Source organism: Callithrix jacchus, chromosome 9 (genome assembly GCF_049354715.1).
Source record: "Callithrix jacchus isolate 240 chromosome 9, calJac240_pri, whole genome shotgun sequence".
NCBI lineage: Eukaryota > Metazoa > Chordata > Mammalia > Primates > Cebidae > Callithrix > Callithrix jacchus.
In genome coordinates this window covers 29,817,012-29,833,546 of record NC_133510.1, presented here as the reverse complement: position 1 = coordinate 29,833,546, position 16,535 = coordinate 29,817,012, and positions in this window count along the sequence as shown.

The following is a 16,535-nucleotide window of genomic DNA, read 5'->3' as shown; positions in this document are numbered from 1 at the left end:
AATTGCAGCAACATTTCAAATGTACAAACCCTTTGTGAATGTAAATTGTAATGGCTGCATATTTCATTGCAACAAGGTAACACAATTTACTTGAATATTTTTATTAAGCATTTTGTTTCTTTAATTTTTTAATTATTAAAGATAAATGCTAAATATCTTTAATCATTCATATTTTTTTACATTTACAGTTATTTTCTTCTTAGGTGAGATTTGCAAAATTTATCGGCAAAAATGAATGAATATATTTAAAGCTCTTGATATATATTGTCGAATCACTTTCTTCAAATAATAGTCTATTTATACACCTTTCAGCAGCACTATGCCTGGTACCCACTCTGACCAACAGTAGGTATTCTCATTCTTCTTAATCTTTGAAATGGATATCTCAATGTATATGCATCTCCTTTGATTGTGTGCATCTGAACATTCTGTCATGTGTTTATTCAGTCCTTGTATTTCTCCATTTGTGTTTGGTCTACACATGAAGGTCATTTATGCTTTCCTAACCTGGTTATGCTTGTTGGGGTTCAAGGCAAGAGTCCATCACTTCAACAATAACTTGGAAATTCTTTCTGTTTCAGCTTGAAGGATCTGAGCCTTTATCAGATTCTCTGAGGACTACTATCACCAGTTTTCCTTGGAACAGGCTTTCTTTAATGGTCCCAAGCTGTCCTGTGGGTTTCTGACGGTGTTTCTTCACTGTTCAGTCATCAGGTCTGGCTTTAGCTGGTAAACCTTCCAAAAGATCTAGATGTTTCTCTCCTGTCTATTACCTTCCCACCTCAACCTCATCCCCCTATATTCCTTCAAGCACCTTCCTAATGACCTAATGCTCTAGTTCAGTTTCTGAAAAAAACAAATATCCAGTCACCCATCAGGGTAGGGAAGAGGTGGCTGAGCAGCTGAAACAGATATAAGACAGGAACGGGGGTCTCATTACTTCTTATGTAAACATTCACCACTCCTCCTGGTTCAACCTTAACTTTCACACCCATTTCCATGGTATCTGGTGCCTCTGGTTCTAAGACTTGCCCTAGTTCTATGATGTATACTGCCCATCTCTTTTAGTTATCCCCCTCTAGAAAACAGTAGGTTTCAGTTATCCCTCATCTGCTAAATAAGTTACAACATATTTACTCACTTTTCATCCTCTAAAATTGTATTGATAATTCTAATCTGCTCTTGTCTTCTCTTCTGTCTTTGTCTTTATGGGCTTACATATTTTGTAATTCCTTTACTGACATTTTGATGAGGCATGGGGAGCATGTGCTCAATACACTGTGTACTTCTTTACTCTCTGCCCTGGAGACTGCAGTCTTTCTTACCTCTGTCCTCAAAAATACTCCTTTTCTTACCTTTTTGCCCTCCAGAGCATCTTGTCTCTCTCCTCTTCATCCAGTATTTCTAGAACAATGTCTTAAATAAGCTTAGACTTTTACAAAAGATGAGAAGTAACATGACTTCAGGTAACGTCCACGCTATCCTGTTCCATCCTGCTTCTACCAACTCTGCAGCAATCACTGAAGTAAGAAAACCCTGAGGGCCAGGCTGCCCACTGAAAGCAGGGCACAAGAAAAATTTTGGAGCTCTTACATTAAATGTAAGTTTATATTTAAGTACAGAGATAGACTTGATTGATTTACTTACTGCCCATTTTCTATACACAATAAAATCTACAGAGCACCTGGTTGGACTGGAATGTGAGGCTTCAGTTAGGCTCCTAATGCTGGCATTGCAAAAAGTCTCACTGCATTTCTTACATCCCAGAGTGTGGTTAGTTTCGTATGCTAGGGATAGACATGGAATCTTAATAAGAAAACCCTTCAGTTATAATTCACAGGTGATTTGTTCAGATCATAGTTAAGAAACATCAAAGATACCCCTAATCTACTTCCCAGAATGCAGGTCACTTACAGAGCATTCCAGTCCCACAACTGTGCTGGCCTCAGTTATAAACCATTACTAGGTTTTTTGTTTTTTCAAATTACTTATCCTGATTATTAAGTTATTGTGTTTAAGGGTTAGAAGCAGGTGCCAAGAAACAAGATTACAAGACTACCTTGACATTTCAGGTAATTTAACCTCAAAAAGGGGATACTTAAACTAGTTTTCCTGTTTCCAGATTAACTGTTGACATCAAATCAGAGAAATGTCAACTTTCTTAGAGGCTCCTAGTCACAGTGTTAACATAAACAACAATAAAATCACTCTGTTTACAGAGACTAAAATAACCTCAGCAGAGTTTTCATTCCAGACTTTTGTTTTGTTTTTGGAGACAGCGTCTCGCTCTGTTGCCCAGGCTGGAATACAATGGTGTTATCATGGCTCACTGCAGCCTTGACATTCAGGTTCAAGTGATCTTTGTGCCTCAGCCTCCCGAGTAGCTGGGAACCACAGTTGCATGCCACCACACCAAGCTGATTTTTAATTTTCTGTAGAAATTAGATCTCACTATGTTGCCCAGGCTTATCTTAAACTTCTGGGCTCAAGTGATCCTCCCACCTTGGCCTCTCAAAGTTCTGGGATTATAGGCATAAGACACCATGCCCTATTCTAACCATTATAAGCCACCTTGTGAGACATTGAATACAATCAAAGAATGTGCCCAAATAGTTCCCAAATATCCTAAAAATTTACTTTAAAGAATTTGGAGTTAAGGTCCCATAAAGCATCTTAAAAATGACTAAAACTCTTTAATCTTGGAAGGAAGTAAATAACTGGAAAAACAAAACAAAACAAAACTGTATAAGACATGGTGGGAGATAAAGTCGTATAAACGAGGGAAGGAAACTCTAAAACTCATGCATATGTTAGAGAATCACATTAGAAAGTATATTAGAATATATGCCAGGCACAGTGGCTCACACCTATAATCCTAACACTTTGGGAGGCCAAGGTGAGAGGATCGCTTTAGCCCAGGAGCTTAAGACAAGCCTGAGCAACATAGTGAGGCCCTGCCTCCACAAAAAAGTTAAAACTTAGCCAGGTGTGGTGGCATGTGCCTGTGGTCCCAGCTACTCAGGAAGCTGAGGCACCTGAAGGTCAAGGCCGCAGCGAGCCATGATTACGCCATTGTACTCCAGCCTGGGCAATAGAGTGAGACCATGTCTCAAAAAAGAATATATGATTACCTCTAACATTAGTCACAGGCACAAAATATAAATACAGTTCTTCCCTGTTCTTGTAACTTGATGGTTTCTCAATCTATTTAATCACCTTTTTGGTCAAGTTTCAAAATTTAAAATAAGGCATTCAAGAGGAAAAGAAAAGGAGGTTGTTACTATCACCAGTGCCGACAATATGAACAACTTCATATAACTGTCATAATTTCTATAGTCTAAACCTTAATGCTTTTCATAACTGTTTACGTAAATTGAGTCTGACTATATTTTAAAATACCTCCCTCACAATTACACTTGCAAGTAGTAAAAATAAATCTCACTAGCATCTGAGTATCTCACCAAGGCTCCATCTGTTTCCTCCAACATAGACCTGTTTTCTTCCCATTGAACTCCAATTTGGGAAGCCGATTCCCAAACCACCTCTTGCAGAATGGGATACAAGTTTAAAAACCAGTATTATTTTCATCCTTTTTCTTATAAAATTTATAAAATGGATATGATAAGGCTGATAATGAACCCTTCCGTCTGGATACCAAGCTGCTTCTTTCCATTTCATTTGAATGGAATAATGTAAAACTGCATGATCTCTAAAGTTCTTTAGAGCCAAGAAATCGAATATACCTATGATATTACTTATCATGAATAGATTTAAGTAGAGCTGGTAGGTATGTATCTCCTAGCCATCAAAATTATCTGACACTTCACCTTAAGTGTTAGACATCCTAAATGATCTAGTATCTAGAAAGCAAAGTGATTGGTTAGGTTGGGGCATGGAGCTGAGCTTACCAGTGGCCCTCCATCACTGTGTAATAGCTCAGTGAAAAAATATTAGCTCCGTTATTAATGATAAGTGTTAAAGTGTCCCTTGAGAAAAACAAGCTGCTGTCAAGGTCTATACAACCAGCACTAGGTGAATCAGCAATACAGTAGCCATGCCTGCCTATTGCCTCCCAAAATACATATCAAGAGGAGAAAGGAAGAGAGAAAAAGAAAAATCTAGCTTTTACTTCTGAAAGCATTGTCAGGTTTGAAGGCCTAAGCAATGGCAGAGGAGTTCGTTGTGCACTAAGGCATACATCTTAGACAAGGCCACTGATGTTTCCCTCACCTCCAGGCAGGAACAATTCCCTGCATGAGGAAGATTAAGTTCAAACACGCACACACACATGCACACACACACACACACACACACACGGCACTCACAATTCAGGAAAAGACTTCTCTGATGCGGGGAGGGAAAAGATTATTTTCTGATTGCCACATTCCCTCTGTTTGGAAATTTCTAGTCATTATAGGGTAGTGACAATAAAAATAATTTTTTTGTCTTGATAATTTATTAAATATTTATTGAGTGCTATTATATGCTAATAATCTTAACATTCTCTTGAAAAATAATAAAAGAAAATTATATCATACCTTCTGCAAATATGTCTCCTGCTCAGACAAAAAACATATGCAGTACTAATGGAGTGCCTTATTTCAGCATCCAAGCTTGTCACTCAGAAATGGCCAAGTGATACAACATGGTCTGCTTCTAAGCCACAAGACGATTTATAATCAACTAGTTGTACCTCTTTAGGACATTATAGATATTATAAAAATGGACATTTCTATAATATCTCAGATGATGACTAAGTCAAGAAATTGTTGAATCATAGCATAGTTCTGAGAGAAAGTTCTTCCATCTCTACATTAAAATATCTAGTGGTTCCCATAATTTCCACAAATCGCTGCTAGTGTTGCCTTTTGAGGCTATAGAATGTTCAAGCCTTCCATTATTGGAATCATAATTACAGTTGGCATTTACTGGGTGTTTACAGGTAAAGCATCCTGTGCTAAGTTCCTTACAGACGTTATGTTATCTCCCCCTGTAAACCCAGACAACACCATCCCCTTTTCCAGGCAAAATAAACCAAGATCTTCCAGCTGATTTTTGTGGGATTGTTTCCAGACCTTTCAACATTCTGATCACCCTCTGCTGGTCAGCTCCACTTTGTCAGTGCCCCTCTTAAAATGGGGCATCCCTATCTAGTCACTATTTTCCAGATGTAAGTTAACTGATTCCAAGTACAGGATAACTATTATTTCCTTAGACTGAACAGGGTATTCCTCTCAGTCTGGCCTAAGAAGAAAGGATCTTGGTGCGTTTTGGGGGGTGTTTTTTATGGCAAATCACATAACTTGCTCATGTTGCCCTCCCTGTCAACTAAAACCCTGAGTCCTTTCTGCATATAAACTGATTCAGCCAAATCTCTACCACCCTGTGCAGTTAATTTTTACTGTAAGAAAAATGTTCACTTTGCATTTATTCCTCCCTATTAAATTTACTCTTTTCCATTCACAGCTCTTTCAAAGCTATAAGGGTATTTTGAGGTCTTATTTCTTTATTTATTTTTGTTCTGTTTGAGATGGGGTCTCGCTCTGTCACCAAGGCCAAGGCCAAGGTGCAGTGGCACAACCACGGCTCACTGTAGCCTTGACCTCCCAGGCTCAAGCAATTCTCCCACAACAGCTTCCCTAGTAGTTGAGACTACAGGGATGTGCCACCTCACCTAATTTTTGTATTATATGTAGAGACAGGGTTTTGCTATGTTGCCCAGGCTGGTCTTGAATTCCTGGTCTCAAGCAATCTTCCCACCTCAGTCTCTCAAAAATGCTGGAATTACAGGTGTGAACCACAGTGCCCAGTTCCCCCCCCCCTTTTTTTTTTTTTAAGAGACATGGTCTCTCTTTGTTGCCCAGCCCAGACTCAAACTTCGGGGTTCAAGTGATCCTCCCACCTTGGCCTCCCAAGTAGCTAAGACTACAGGCACAAGCCACCACACCTGGCCTTTTCAGATCTCATTTGGTCACTCAACACATTAACTCTCTTTATAGCATCTGAAAATGAAGTAAGCATGTGTTCACCTAAGCAGAAAATTTAAGAAGTTGAATAGATCCATGCAGCATGCCAGCTAAAGCTTTGCCATCTAGGTAATAGTTCGTTAGTAGGAGATCCTGAGATACAAGCCTTCCACCAGTTAGGAATCTATCTAATTATTTTATCTTCTTCACTCTTTCCTTCATCTTGTTCTCAGTGATATCCAGAAACTTCATCAGCTGTTTTGTTAGAATCGTGATGCATTCCTTCAACCTACCAGTTTGGTAATATGAACAAAAAGAATAGCTATTTTAAGTTACTCTTGGTGAAGTCCTATTGGCTGCTGGTAACTGCAACTTTTTTTCTTCACCTAACAAATAATCTACTTCAAAATTCACTACAGAATCTTGCCAAAAATCAATATATTTTAGGTTTTTGCTCCTGTAATTCATGTTCTTTCTTGCCTCTACCCATACATACTTTATAAATATTGGGACACTATTTCTGCTGCTGCTTCTGCTTCTTCTGTTTCTCCTCCTCCTCCTCCTCCTCCTTCTTTCTTCTTTTTTTTTTTGAAACAAAATCCCAGGCTGCCAGGCTGGAGTGCACTGGCATGCTCTCAGTAAACTGCAACCTCTGCCTCCCTGGTTCAAGTGATTCTCATGCCTCAACCTCCCAAGCAGGTGAGACTACAGGTATGCACTACCACACCCAGCTAATTTTTATATTTTTTAGTAGAGACAGCGTTTCACCATGTTGGCCAGGCTGGTCTCAAACTCCTGGCCTCAAGTGATCTGCCCACCTTGGCCTCCCAAAGTGCTAGGATTACACGTATGAGCCACCATGCCTGGCTTCATCTTCATTCTTAATGCCTCTTTTTCAGTCCTCAAGATTATTGACATTGAGGCTGGATTCTTCTTTGCAGTCAGGTGTGCTGGAATGAAATCCAACTTTCATTCCTGAATTCATTTAAAGCAGGCGGCTACTTTTTCCCATCCCCTTACCTCCTAGGAGTCTTTCTTAATATTATTTTATCTAACATTTCCAATGTGATTGTAAGTAGCAACTGCAGGAGGCAGGTGGGTCAACTATTTTTATCCTCCTTTCTTTAAAAGTCACTGGGACACAAAGATATTAATTAAGCAGTTAAAGGGTTGGCAAAGTTAGAACTGAACCCAATTGTCTTACCTCCAAATCCAGCACTTTCTAAACTACTTTTGGTGTCTCCTTTTCTTAACTTCCAGGAAAAATGTTGCTTTTATAAGTAAATCTGTATGCTCTGTGCTTCCAAAACTTACAAATAAATGCTGGTGGGGTGCAGTGGCTCACGCCTGTAATACCCACACTTCGGGAGGCCGAGGCCGAGGCCGAGGCCAGCGGATTGCTTGAGATCAGGAGCTTGAGACCAGCCTGGCCAACATGGTAAAACCCCATCTCTACTAAAAATACAAAACAAAATTAGCCAGGTGTGGTGGCCCATGTCTGTAATCCCAGCTACTCGGGAAGCTAAGGCAGGAGAATCACTTGAACCTGATAGATGGCGGTTGCAGTAAGCCAAGATCACGCCACTGCACTCCAGCCTGGGTGAAAGAGTGAGACTGTGTCTCTAAATAAATAAATACAAATGATATAATGTTATGTTTATTCCCCTTTGTTTTTTATTACCAGAATTCTTGGATCCAAATTTACTGTCTGGTGCCTCAGCTCTGTTAAGTCAAATTTAACCTAAAGGTGCCTCCTTACTTATTTTAAGTTCAACCTAAAGGCTTCTCTGTACATCGTGAACTATAACAAGTGAAGGTATAACCAGACCCTAGATTTGTACCAATCATCGCGTTTTGGCCAATCACATGTAGCCAACTGTTCAAACTGCTCCCATAAGGCAAACACCGAGCTGTAACCAATCCAACTATTTCTGTACCTTATTTCTGTTTACTGTACATCACTTTCCTTTTTCTGTCTATAAATCTTTCACCTCGTGGCTGCACTGGAGTCTCCAAGCCTACTCAGGTTCAGGAGGCTGCCCAATTTGCTAATATTCATTGCTCAATTAAACCCCTTTAAATTTAATTTGGCAGAAGTTTTTCTTTTATCTGCTCAGATCCTGAAAACTATCTACTATTTACTGTTTTTCCTGTTATGTTTTTGTTTTAGATGTGTTATAATTTCAATCTTTTTCATTTTAGAAGTAGACCATAAACAAATCTTAAGTAATTCATTTAGACTGTCTTTTTCTCTCATGGAATCCCACTACAGATAGTGAAACAACATCTCCTTAGATAGCTTCTTCCTTCCTCTCACTGCGGACAGAAATTCTATTCCTTACATAGTTAGGGATACTGGAATTGCTTCCTTAATACTCCAGCAGCTAATTTAGTTAGCACATGAATCTGCCTCTGCCGTTTTCACTAGAAGAAAACATTTTACCAGCCCCTAATAAAAGCAAAGAAATCAACCTACAAAAATAAAATACTCTCTAAAGAGAGAACTGATCAGATACAAAATCCCAAAAGAAGATAAACTTTACAGGTAATGGAAATGGCTAAAAATCTAACAAAAATTTTCATGTGTGTAAATGTGTGTACACGATTTATGTTTTTAAAAATCTATTATCTTTGGTTTTCATCTGTTTGTCTTTGTTGTGCTTAGAGGGTTTTTTTTTTTTTGTATTTTTACTCCTTGTAGTTCCCAGGTCCTCTTGATCTATTGCCTGATTGCTTTCATTCATTTTGGAAAGTTCTCAGCCATTATCTTTTCAAATATTATTTTTGGTTCTTCTGGATCTTCAACCTTCAATCTTCTGGATCTCCCATAATACATGTTAGCTCTTCTCATGGTATCACATATATCGATTAACTATTCTTATTTTTCTCCATGATTATTTTGGATATTTTCTTCTAACCTACCTCCCAATTTTCTAATTCTCTCTTCACATTTGTCTACTGTACACATTTATTATAGTCTTAAATTTTTTATGTTTTTTGTATTGCATCATATAGTTTCCAATCTTATGCTTAAATTCTCAATTTTGTTTTATCTTCTTGAACATAGCAAGCACATTTATTTTAAATTCTGTGTCTGATAACTATCTCTGGAGTCCCTGTGAGCTTTTTTCTGCTACCTGTAGTTTTTGGTGGGTTTTGTTCATAATTTTATCATCTTGTATACCTGTTTTTTTTTATTTTATGTTGCACACTAGATTTACTGACTTGTTCAGAGAAACAATTTGTAGCTAAGAAAATTGCTGCTTTTCTTTCACCAAAGAGGTTTTATGTGTGCTTCTGTCAGTCAGCCAGAGGCACTAGCATTTTGAGATAGCCTCAATCCAATTCTAGGGACTAAGATGATTTGAAACTAAACAACTCTGTAAGAGTTCCTGTCCACTTTGAGTTTATCTTTACATTTTGAGTATTCACTTTCAAGATACAACCTAAATTGGGTCAGTTTCAACAGGAACAACAATGTCTTAGCAATCCCTGGACTCTAATCCCCACTCTAGTCCCATGAAACTGTGAAAAGCACTGATCAGCCTCTCAGATGCTCAGTATCTCCTCCAAAGTTGACAAATGCCCCCAAGAGAAACCACCCCTAGGTTCTGGACTCACCTCCCTGTGCCTCCATTTTCCTCCATATCCTAGACAATAATTCTTTATTATCTTGTTAGCAATTTGATGTTTTCAAAAGGATTGTTTAAAAAAATTGTCCAGCATTTTCCATTGCCCTTAGCAGAAAGTTCAAATTACCCAGTCTTGCCATTATTGGAAACACGAGTCTTCAGGATGCTGTTTACTCATAGATCACTTTTGCCACATCTGTAGCCAAAAATCAGCGATCAGGCTCATCTTTGAATTGACGAATTGGTCCTTTGTATATTTAACTACAATAATTGAAAAAGTACTATCAAGGGGCACTAATTTCAGCATAATTGCCATATGCATGGCTTCAGTTCACCTTATTTCAGATTGGAGTTCCTAATTTTCATTTCAATTGGCTTTACTTAATAAAGCCTTCTCATTTACAGCCAGAGCAATCAGGCAAGAAAAAGAAATAAAGGGTATTAGATTAGGAAAGGAGGAAGTCAAACTGTCTCTATTTGCAGATGACATGATTGTATATCTAGAAGACCCCATTGTCTCAGCCCAAAATCTCCTGAAACTAATAAGCAACTTCAGCAAAGTCTCAGGATACAAAATCAATGTGCAAAAATCACAAGCATTCCTATATACCAATAACAGACAAACAGAGAGCCAAATCAAGAGCGAACACCCATTCACAATAGCTACAAAGAGAATAAAATACCTAGGAATACAACTAACAAAGGATGTAGAGGACCTCTTCAAGGAGAACTACAAACCACTGCTCAAAGAAATAGAGAGGACACAAACAGATGGAGAAACGTTCCATGCTCATGGTTAGGAAGAATAAATATCATGAAAATGGCCATACTGCCCAAAGTAATCTATAGATTCAATGCTATCCCCATCAAGCTACCAATGACTTTCTTCACAGAACTGGAAAAAACCACCTTAAACTTCATATAGAATCATAAGAGACCCTGCGTAGCCAAGATAATCCTAAGCAAAAAGAACAAAGCCAGAGGCATCACACTGCCAGACTTCAACCTATACTACAAGGTTACAGTAATCAAAACAGCATGGTACTGGTACCAAAACAGAGACATAGACCAATGGAACAGAACAGAGACCTCAGAAGAAACACCACATCTACAACCATCTGATCTTTGACAAACCAAGCAAAAACAAGCAATGGGGAAATGACTCCATGTTTAATAAATGATGTTGGGAAAACTGGCTAGCAATGTGCAGAAAGCAGAAATTGGACCCCTACCTGTCACCTGACACTAAAATTAACTCCAGATGGATCAAAGATTTAAACATAAAACCTAATACCATAAAAACTCTAGAAGAAAACCTAGGCAAAACCATCCATGACATAGGCATAGGCAAGGACTTCATGACTAAAGCACCAAAAGCAATGGCAATAAAAGCCAAGATAGACAAATGGGATCTAATTAAACTCCAGAGCTTCTGTACAGCAAAAGAAACCATCATTAGAGTGAATTGGCAACCAACAGAATGGGAAAAAATTTTTGCAATCTACCCATCTGACAAAGAGCTAATATCCAGAATCTACAAATAACTAAAACAGATATACAAGAATAAAACCACCCCATTCAAAAGTGGGTGAAGGATATGAACAGACACTTTTCAAAAGAGGACATATATGAGGCCAACAAACATATGAAAAAATGCTCATCATCACTGGTCATTAGAGAAATGCAAATCAAAACCACACTGAGATATCATCTCATGCCAGTTAGAATGGCGATCATTAAAAAATCTGGAGACAACAGATGCTGGAGAGGATGTGGAGAAATAGGAACACTCTTACACAGTTGATGGGAGTGTAAATTAGTTCAACCATTGTGGAAGACAGTGTAGCGATTCCTCAAGGATCTAGAAATAGAAATCCCATTTGACCCAGCAATCCCATTACTGGGTATATACCCAAAGAACTATAAATCATTCTACTATAAAGACACATGCACAAGTATGTTCATGGGAGCCCTGTGTACAGTAGCAAAGACCTGGAACCAACCCAAATGCCCATCAACGATAGACTGGACAAAGAAGATGTGGTACATATACACCATGGAATACTATGCAGCCATAAAAAACAATGAGTTTGTGTCCTTTGTAGGGACTTGGATGAATCTGGAAACCATCATTCTCAGCAAACTGACCCAAGAACAAAAAGCCAAGCACTGTATGTTCTCACTCATAGATGGATGTTGAACAATGAGACCACTTGAACTCAGGGAGAGGAGCATCACACACAAGATAGTTGGGGGGTTAGGGGAGAGACAATGGGGGGTGGGGAGGGACAACATGGGGAGAAATGCCAGATATAGTATGCACCTAAAGTAAAATAAATAAATCATATTTTTTAAAAAGCCTCCTCATTTACTACTAACATAAGGAAATGCTATTAAAGGCAAGATGATGTAGTGGAAAGAACACTGGAACTGGGGTTACCCAGCTCAGATTTTAATCCATTTTCATCATGTGTTTACTGCCTGTGTCCCACAATTCCTCTCAGCATGCACCATGCCCTCTACTGAGCATATACAGACTACATGGTGAATGAGAGTCATTCTTGTCTTCTCAGTTTCTATGATCACTAACATGTTTATCCATGAGTTAGAAATTATGACAGCTACCTCACATTGTTGTTGTATGGATTCACTAAAGAAATTTACATTAAAGAGTGAAATTCACAACTACTGACACATAGGAGGCACTAGGTTACTATTTGTTGAATGACTTAAATTTCAGACATAGTATTTTAGGCAACAGTTTTGTTTTTAAAAATTTCATAAATTGAACTATACCTTTTTTGTTTGTTTGTTTGTTTGTTTGTTTGTTTGTTTGTTTGTTTTGAGATGGAGTTTTGCTCTGTCGCCCAGTCTGGAGTACAGTGGCACAATCTCTGATCACTGCAATCGCCTCCCAGGTTCTGGAGATTCTCCTGCCTCAGCCTCCCCTGTAGCTAGGACAACAGGCACATGACACATCCTCAGCTAATTTTTGAACTTTTCAGTAGAGATGGGGTTTCACCATGTTGGCCAGGCTGGTTTTGAACTCCTGACCTCAAATGATCCATCATCCTCAGCCTCCCAAAGTGGTGGGATTTCAGTCATGAACCAACATGCTTGGCCAAATCTTACCTTTTTTTGAGACAGGGTCTCACTCTGCTGTCTAGGCTAAAAAGCAATGGCACTATTAGGGCTCACTGCAGCCTCAACCTCCCTGGGCTCAAGTGGTTCTCCTGCTTCAACCTCCTGAGTAGCTGAGCCTACAGGAGCACACCACCATGCCCAGCTGATTTTTATATTTTTTGTAGAGATGGGGTTTCACCATGTTGCACAGGCTGATCTTGAACTCCCAGGCTCAAGTGATCAGCAAGCCTTGGCCTCCCAAAGTGCTGGGATTATGGGCACAAGCTGCCACACACAGCCCTCAAATCATATTTTAAATGCACTAAGGGAGTTAATTTTTGAAAGAAAATATACTGTGGATGTGGGGAGAATCCTTCCATAGAGTATTACATCTACTTTTTTTAATCCCTTATGATCATATTGACTTTCATAAAATGAATTTGCTCAGAGTAAGTTCTACCTGCAATAAGGACACAAGCACTTCCTCTATTCAGATGATCTTAGAAGCCCCACAGGGCTGATTGAACTCCTTGCTGGGATTATAAACAGTGGTGTTGTTCCATGTGTCCTGGAACAGCAAAGTGTCGACCTGAGCTGGCCCAGATGATCTAAGTTAAATATGGAATGTATACCATAAGCATGTCATATGAGGCCATGAGGTTTAGTAAGCACTAGGAAAAAAGCCTACTCTCAGTTTCTGAAGGCCAAAATCCCAAATATTCGTTCAAACATGATTTTTTTTGTCCTAAAGGGTGAAATTTTTTGTTTTATGACTTTACTGCATGTCAGGTGATTTCATCATTTATTATGTTGACTGGAATTTTATCATTGTTTTCAGTAGAGTTTATGACATCATTCTGTCCCTTTGGAATCTAAATCTGGGTAATGACTATGATGTTTTTAGTTTCCAGTTGTTTGTAGGATGTCATTTTCTAAATTGTTTTTAAAAGTGTAACATCCTAATGCAAATATAAACACCCCGAGTGCATTGTGATAACGTGTTAGTAGTGAGTATAAATGAAATAAATGTGGATTCATTACCCTAGCTCAGGAAAGTATATTAAGTTGGAAATTCTACATAATCTTTGGGGTGGATGTAGACTTGAAACACTGTACAAACTGATCACTAAAGAAGTTCTGATAATAATCAGCTTCCTAGCAACATGGCTTTTTAGGGCAGAAATGTTTTAAAATGTTAAAATAAAGGAGAAGTTACTATGAAAGACTCCCATTTGAATGTGTCATTCACTTTATAAAATGTTTTAAAAGACCAATACTTTGTAATATCGTTATGCATATTTACTGTCATTTCACTTTGAGATTGGTTCTAATCTACTGGTTTCTCACTGTGGGTTCTTGCAATTATGATCATTAATTTCCAATAGAATTCAACATGAAATGCGGTTTACTGGTAGCATAGGAAGTAGTAACAGCACAGGATGTGGAGTTAAACCCCAAGGTCTAACTCCCTGCTCCACCACTTCTGAACTGTATTATCTGAGGCAAATAAACTAAACTCTTTTAAGGCTTAATTTTGTCATCTGCAAAATGGGAAAAATAATCGTAGCACCTACCTCATAGAATATTATGAGGATTGAGTGGGAGAAACCATATAAAGTGATTTGCATAGGGCTGACATACAGTAAGCCCTTGTTAGGTAGTAACTATAGGTAGTATATCCTAAAATATATATTAAATACATAGTTCATGTCAAGAAGGAGCAGTGAAAAGAACAGTAGATGACAGTTCCATATTCAGTCATCATTCTTCAGCTGTAATGCTCAGTACTTGTGGGGGTCACCTAGCAAGTCCATTTTATTGTCTCTGCAAACCTAGGCCTACCCCTCAGCAGGAAAGTGGGACACTCATAAATAGACTTACATAAAAAAATGAGACAAGATAAAGGTAAAGAGGATTTGATATATGAAAATAGACCAGTTTCACAGAATGTTAAAAAGGAAAGAAAGAAACCAGTTAGACCCAGGCATGGTGGCTCAGTCAAAAAACCAGACACAGTTTTTTGTTGTTGTTGTTTGTTTTTTGTTTTGTTTTGAGACTGAGTTTCACTCTGTTGCCCACAGCAGAGTGCAGGGATACCATCTCAGCTCACTGCAATCTCCGCCTCCGGGGTTCGAGCGATTCTCTTGCCTCAGCCTCCCAAGTAGCTGGGTATACAGGCATGCGCCACCATGCGCCTCCAGCACTTTGGAAGGCTAAGGTGGGAGGATTGCTTGAGGCCAGGAGTTCAAGATCACCCTGGCCAACATAGTGACACCCCCATCTCTGTTAATAAAATTTTTTTAAAAAAACACTTATATGCCGGGCTAGGTGGCTCACGCCTATAATCCCAGCACTTTGGGAGGCCGAGGCGGGTGGATCACAAAGTCAAGAGATCGAGACCATCCTGGTCAACATCTCTTTAGTGGAACCCCGTCTCTACTAAAAATACAAAAATTAGCTGGGCATGGTGGCGTGCACCTATAGTCCCAGCTACTTGGGAGGCTGAGGCAGAAGAATTGCTTGAACCCAGGAGGCAGAGGTTGCAGTGAGCCAAGATTGCGCCATTGCACTCCAGCCTGGGTAACAAGAGCGAAACTCCGTCTCAAAAAATAAAAATAAAAAATAAAAAAACACTTATATGTCTTTACATGTTTCCAACTGGAAATTCCCAACCATAATTAAGCATCTTTCAGAAACAGAAAAATACTTCCTTAATATGATTTTTTAAAAATATCACACAAAGAGCCAACATCAACAACCTATAGAGACATTCCTCTTAAAACAGGGAAGAAAACAAAGCTCCTGATAAAGCCACCATTATTTCAGATTGCATAGGACATTCTGAGCAATGTAGTAAGATATGAAACAGAAATGATGCATGACAATTGGAAGAGTGAATATATTTATCACACTGTAGATTACAATGTTAGACAATATATGATTACACCGGGAAGACTAGAATTAACAAATTTTAGTGAAGTACATGAATGCACTCTATATCTAAAAGTCAGTAGGTTTCTTTAAAAATACTATAATTGCCTATTCGTAGTACAACTAGTTATTATTTATTCTCCCACTTGGTTAAACTGTCCTATCCCAGTGGCTCAATTCTTCACTGCTCCAATTATTTCTGCAATTTATGATCATTGAGTTAGTCTTTGTCTGCTTAAAATGCCAAAACATGGCCAGGAGCAGTGGCTCACGCCTGTAATCCCAGCATTTTGGGAGGCAGAGGTGGGCAGATCGCTTGAGCGCAGGAATTCGAGACCAGCCTGGGCAGTATGGTGACACCTCGTCCCTACAAAAAAATTTGAAAATTAGCTGGGTGTGGTGATGTGTGCCTATAGTCTCAGCTATTAGGAAGGTGAGGTGGTAGGATCACCTGAGCCTGGGGAAGTCAAGGCTGTGCATAGTCACAACATTGTCCACTGCGACTATGCTCCTGCCTGGGCAACAGGGAGATCTTGTCTCAAAAATAATTTTTAAAAAAGCCAAAACATGAATAAGAGTAATGTAGGAGATGATATTAAGACACAGTCATACAGAAGGTATATCCCACCTTCTTCTGAGTGCTGAAAGAGAACCAGGCTGATATGAGGCTTTTATTTATTCAACAAACACTTGTGTACACACAGACACTATGCATATTAATTCAGGAAATACAATGATGACAGGACTTCTGCCCTCTTGGAGCATGCAGTCCAATGAGAGAAATTAAATAAACCCAAGACAATATTGATTAAGTGTCAGTTGTTATAAGGTCTGAGAAGAAATAACAGAAAATTAGAAAGTGACGGGGTAAGGGGGTCAAGGA